We start from the raw sequence: 6,680 nt of genomic DNA, 5'->3' as shown, positions 1-6,680 counted from the left end.
TGGCTGAGGGTTGGGCAACTCTGGGTGTGAAGCAGAAGGTTTGGAAGGACGGGCCACTGAGGTCCTCTTCCTCTTCCGGGGACGGAAGGCAGCGGCAGCAGCAGCGACAGCAGCAACAGCCCGTTGACGCTTTGGCCGCGAGTTCAGCACCTGGGAGACATCAGCAACACGACAGGATGAAGGTCTTCCTCAGTATCATGGTTTGAAATCTCACAGGAGAAAATGGTCATCAGTGCAGCCTGCAGTGTTTCTAAGCTGAAATATTATCTGGCCTCTTGGAGAGCAGCAGCCTGACTAACTCATCAGTGTAAGACTTGACTACATGTCAGAAAACACTGAAACTGCAGGTTTTTAAGGGAGATGTGGACACAGGAGCCTCCTCAGGACTGGTCCTCATGGTCAGGAAATAAAGCAGGACCACCTTAGGACCTTTATCATGTCCCCTGTTGTTATGTGGTGTTGCTTATTCCCACTGTGTTGCCATATACTGTATGGAAATCTAATCTCAAATACCTGCTGAGAATGACAGAGACTACTAACTTCAAGTACTTCACTGTTGTACTTATTACCACACGTACAATCCCAATATGTTGTAGGTCTATACACTATGTGTGACTGCTGCTGACAGAAACCATTTGATCACAGATCTAAAAACAGAGTTCATGCTTTTATGCGTGTTTGGCTCGTCAGTCTGTTTCTAGGCCTGTTGATGGTTTATATCAGTGAACACTGGGGCTGTTCTCCCAGTGTCCACGGTAAAACACAGAAAACACCTCAGACTTTCAAAGGCTTCAGTCTCACGTTTTCCATGATGGAAGTCAGTTGTGTCGCTTTGGTCACTTTCTGGGAGGGTTTAGTCCTTGTCAGGATGGAAGAAGTCCTCAGGACAAGAGGGAGTTTGGCAGAAATCGTCGAGTGAAAGTGGTGAAAACTTTTCTTGACCGTCTGAGCTTTTGTTTTGGTTTAAATGATGTCCTTATCAAAATGACGCACCCGGAGACAAACCATAGCAACCGTGGAATCCTTGACCTCCATTTTGTCACATGTGTGTTTCCAGACACATCTGGGATTAAAGTTGGATCCAGTCAGCCCAGAGCTGAGATCAGCTCCATATAGTTACAGATCTGACTGGTCCTCACTCACACTTCCTCCTCATATTATACTGGACCAGCGGATTCTGTTTTCATGGCTCAGCAACAATTATACACCTGATGTGTCTGAATGATCGGCTGGAAAAGAAGAAATCAAATGGTTCAAAATACAGATGTGGCTGCGTCCTCGGTCATATTCTCTGCTAGAAAATTGGTGTCAGTCTTCATGTGAACATCTGGATTCACAGGCTACGAGTTTTGACAGTGTTTTCATAGAGCAGCTAAACTGCAGCTCATCTGTTACAGACTGGTCATCGGTTATTTTCCATTTTCACTGTATCTGCGTCAGAGTTTCCAGCGTTCAGGTTTATTTTCACCAAACAAACGTCACCGTGTCAGACACGAAGAGAAAACTAGTCCAGGATTCAAAGTTTGGACTTTATTGGTTTTAAAGGTTGTTTCCGCAGACAAGACCCCAGATGTTCTTCCAGCACAGACACTGGTCCATAAACATCACAGAGCGCGCAAAAGCCAAATTGGAGGCTTTAAGTGACGGAGGCGCGGACACACACACACACACACACACCAACACGTCTCCAAACCTCCCACAGCACAGGTCATATATGTTCAGTTTAGGCTCTTCCGCTTTGATCTACAACGATCCGCCTCTGTCCATTTAAATAACTGGTCAGAAAACAACGACATTAATGAGAATTAGCGACACTGTCTTTCACACACTGAGCGTTGTCCGTTTGTTTTCTTGCGACTGTTTCTATGAAGTTTTCTTTCCTTTGTGTTTGTCAAACTCTGGCAGCATCACACAGCAGCTGGACTGATACAGTGTGTGCGTCTCCGCACTGAGAGAGGCGCCGTGCGCATTTTACGCACGTGGCACAGCACCTATAGGCGACGCATATGAATCATTTCAACCTGCTGCATCAGTGCGGATCTAAACGCAACTGAACAAATGATTATCAATAACATGTTTGTCTGAATGATCAGATAGAAATTTCATTTGTCGCAATAATAATTTGCCTGTTTGGTCATTTTCTTATCAAACAGGCAGAACACAGCTCCATAAAAGCTGCATGTGTGCAGTTCGTTTATAGTCGGATCTGTTTTATCGCAGTTCAAGCTTCACTCTAGTTAAAACCATCATCTACATCCAATGCTCTGTGTTGGTCCAGGAGACCTGGCTGTGTGGACAAATAATGAAACTACCCTATAAAGTCTCTTGTGAGAGAACATGAGCAAATTGATGTGCTGACTCCATCAGAAACAAATATTAATGTGTCTTTTTGCTTGCACTCTGATATCCAGCTTGTCTACATACACACATGGATGTTTGTTGTGACAGTGGACTCGTTTCTTCATTCTGAAGTGATGAAGAGGAATCATTTTTTTCGTGTAAAGTACTTTTTTTGCAGAAAATTGGCCTTTTGTGGACACATTTGATTTCTATGGACAATAAAACCAAGAGAAAAGTGTTGGGTGATTATGAACAGTTCTCCTCTGGACCAGGTTCACTCAGTGCTGTGGAGAAAACCCCTGTGACTTTACTGAGTCTGTGCTGAACTTAGTGCGGACACCCGATCGGCACAGTCCGCTGCAGCTCAGAGCTCCTGAGCTCAAACGATCCTCCAGGAGAGTAAACATTTTAATTTCTCTAACACATCCCTCCCGTTTATGCTTAGCATAACTACTATATGAAAATGTTTAGCAGATCAGTAGTGATTATTAGTCTGGTAAAAACACACAGAAAGATCAGAATTATTACTAGTATAGGAAAAACAGTAAAATCATAACTATGATCAAACAAACAACAAGATCACAATCGCAAATCTAAAATGATTAGCATCCTAAATATAACTTGTAGAAGAGAGAAATAAATGTCATAACTTTCTGTCTTTATGGGCAAACAGTCATCACAACAGCACTTCCTGTAGGAATTTTCAATGTTGGAGTCATTTGTGCCTTACAGTTCAGAAGTTAAGACAAATTTATCATAGTCAGTAAAAGACACAGTCAGGTCTTCCTTCATTGACTCTGGAGGAGTTTCAGGGTCCTGGTCATCTGGTCTGTGAAATGGACTGATACATCTGTTTGTTATTGCTGTATCAATAAGGCGTTAGCAAAGGCCTCTAATACGTGAATGCAACAGCAACCACAGGTAACCAAAATAGCAGTGATCACAGCCATAGAGATGAATATGGATTGGATCAGACCGCTCCATTTACCGAACATTCCCTCCAGCCAAGAAGTGAAGGGGTTGTCAATACCAGCACTCTCAGCGAGCTCCTCAGAAAAGGCTTGGAGTCCTTGTAAAGCTCGAATGACAGATCCATCTGGGGAAGTGTTGTTAGGAATAAAGGTACAACAGGCAGATCCAAACATTTTACAAACACCTCCCTCCTTAGCCAGTAACATGTCTAATGCCATCTGGTTCTGCCAGATCATAAGACCAGTTTTACCTAACTGCTCTGCTAAACCTCTGACAGCATCTCTAGTGTAGTTAATGAATCTCTGCTGGTTGTAATACAAATAATTTATCCAATCAACAGTTTTGTTAATGTTTGACCACTAAAACAGAAAAGATTCAAACCCTGCTGCAACTGGGTTTCTAGCTTTGTACTCGTCGGGGACTCCTCTGGGCTCTGATGACATCAATATATACTCTGTTATCAAAACTGCTGCAGTGTCTCTTTTCACACGGTGTGGGCTGTCTAGGGAAGAACCGGACAGAGGCAACACATAAAATGGCATCACCAATTGTATAAGAGCACAGGTTACCTGCCAATCAGGTGGGAGCACTGGTCTCAATTGGTTTCCCCCACAATACCACCACAGGTCAGCACGTGCAGTAACATGGTCCGTGAACCACGAAGGGTCATAGTCTGCCCCAGGAGTGGTCACATTGGTGGTAGAGCTGCACCAGTGGAGATCACCGACCTTTCTCCCTGAAGTGGAATTTCTCAAAAACAGGTATAATTAGTACTATAAGGTGTAAAGAAAGGTGGAGTAAGAGCAGGAATAGGTGGCGTCAGGTCACTCTACTCCTCACTCACCTAATTCCTCTGGGTGTGGTTGGTTTCTTCACTGGTTTGAGACGAGTGGTCCCTACTGGTCCCACCCCCCCTTTGTAGCCAGACTTCACCACAGGTTAGTTGGAGTTTAGAGTGAGTCCCTGCTGGTTTGACAGAATTACTCAGACAGTACTTTTACCTCTTTACAGTGTGTTAAATGAATCCAGGAAGGTCTTTCAGCAATTCTCACAACCATGAGTATAGACTGCAGTACTTGGTAAGGTCCTTCCCAGCACAGAGAAAACCAATACTTCCTCTTGATCATTTTTACAGAGACCCAGTCTCCTGGATTCACTCCAGAGTTAGGTTCAGGCTCAGGACCCTCCTGTTGTGCATTAATCACAGATACAACATTTTTATTATTCAACATTTTTGCCATATAATCGGCAATGGTCTCAGTCATGTGAGCACCCTCCTAAATGAATGGTTTTAACTCAGGAAGATGATAACACTGCAGTAAGATGTTTAATTACCTGGTTTACAAAATGTGTACCATTATTAGAATAGATTTTCTCTGGAATTCCAAATCTGGGAATAATAGTAGTTGTCAGTGTTTTAGCTACTGTTAGTGTATCAGGATGCTTTGCTGGAAACACTTCAGTCCATTTAGTTAATGCATCAATGATCACTAAACAGTATTTCTTTCCCTCACAGTTATTTAGTTCAATAAAATCCATGCAAATGTGTTGAAAAGAATATTCAGGTAGTGGAAACTTTCCACTATTTCTTGTCACAATCTGTCCCTGTGGATTATTTTTCCACATATTTCACATTGTTAATAATTTGTTTTTTTAGAGTAGTTTGTAAAACCATATGTTGTAAACACTATGTTTACTAATCTACCATCCCTCCTGCTGACGTATGCACATTAGCATGCGTCAGTACAGCTGCATATCTAAATAAACTTCTAGGGAACACTACTTTGTTATCCTTACATTTCCAAATATTGTTGTCATCTATTTTACACTCATTTCTTATCCATAAGTCTTTTTCATTTTGATGTTCACTGTTCTGCATGTCCTTAAGTATCTGCTCATCAGGATGTTCAACTATAACTGTAGCTTGTAAAGGCAGTGGTTTCTGTGCTACTGATTTAGCAACTTCGTCAGCTTTACAATTACCAAAAGAAATCATGTCTATTCCTCACATTTGTGTCGAACTTACAATTAGCAACGTCTTTAGGCAGCTGCACAGCATCTAACAGCTGGAAAATAAGATCTTTGTGTGTGATGGTCTTACCAGATGATGTAATCATTCCTCTGTTCGTCCACTGCTGAGCAAACACATGTACAGTTGAAAATCCATAATTGTTATCAGTGTAGATATTAACTACTTTTACTTCTCATAATTTACAAGCTTCTGTTATGGTAATAAGTCCCTCAGCCTGCAATGATAAATGAGATGGTAGTATTTCAGCTTTAAAACATCTGTAAGGGTTACAACAGTATATCCTGTAGAATTAGATCAGTCTGATTTCTTTTTTTTTTTTTTTCCAAGATCCATCTACAAACATTGTTATTTCAGCATCTTTATAAGGTGTGTCAGTTTGGTCAACCCTGGGCAACACTCTATTTTCAGTTTCAGCAATACAATCGTGGCCGACCATCCTCAGCTATAGGCATTAATGTCTAAACCAGTGGATTAAAGGCTGTACATCGTTCAGTAGTGAGATGTGACTGTGAAAGCAATGTAGTCATGCAGGATAGATGTTTAGCTGGTGACATGTATGCTAATCTTGTTTTGCAACAACAGGAAAGAGACTGCATGTAGAACCTCTAGTGTCAGAGGATGGAACAACATGATGTTTGCTGAAGCCTGGACTGTCATGGAGGCTGCAATAACAGCTTGAATACACACAGGCATTGCTCTTGCTATGGGGTCCAATTGGGTAGAATAATAAGCAATAGGTCTGTTTTTGTCCCCATAAGGCTGAGTCAGCACTGAAGTCATGTGACCGTTTTTACAATCAACAGTTTGCATAAAACATTTTTTATAGTTAGGCAGTCGTAAAACAGAGGTGCTGGTCAGGGTCTTTTTAAGATCATTAAAGGCTTTTTCTGCAATTTCAGTCATTTTATTTTATCATAAGTTGCTACAGGTGTGTCATAAATCAATTTCAACAATGGACTAGACAACTCTGAATAGTTTGGTATCCCTGCTCTGCAGAAGTTTGTCATACCTAAGAAAAACATCATCTGTCTTTTAGTTTGTAGTTTTGGTACTTTAAGTATAGCTTCTTTTCTGTCTGAGTCTAGAGCTCTCCCTTGCTGTGAAAGGTCGTGACCTAGGTATCTAACAACTAGTTTGCTCTTACTCACTCTGTGTCCCTGTTCTGCTAGGAACTTAAGCAGAGCTATGGTGTTTGTTTTGCATTGTTCTTGTGTTTCAGAGCATATCCAAATTTCATTTACATACAAATACGTATTTGACTTCTTGCAGTGGGTGAAAACTTAGCTAAGTTAGCAGACATTACTTGGGAAAAGATGGTAGAAGACTCACAATGACC

Source organism: Mastacembelus armatus, chromosome 12 (genome assembly GCF_900324485.2).
Source record: "Mastacembelus armatus chromosome 12, fMasArm1.2, whole genome shotgun sequence".
In the NCBI taxonomy this organism is placed as follows: domain Eukaryota; kingdom Metazoa; phylum Chordata; class Actinopteri; order Synbranchiformes; family Mastacembelidae; genus Mastacembelus; species Mastacembelus armatus.
The sequence above is the reverse complement of the archived record's forward strand: the minus strand, read 5'-3'. Positions refer to the sequence as shown.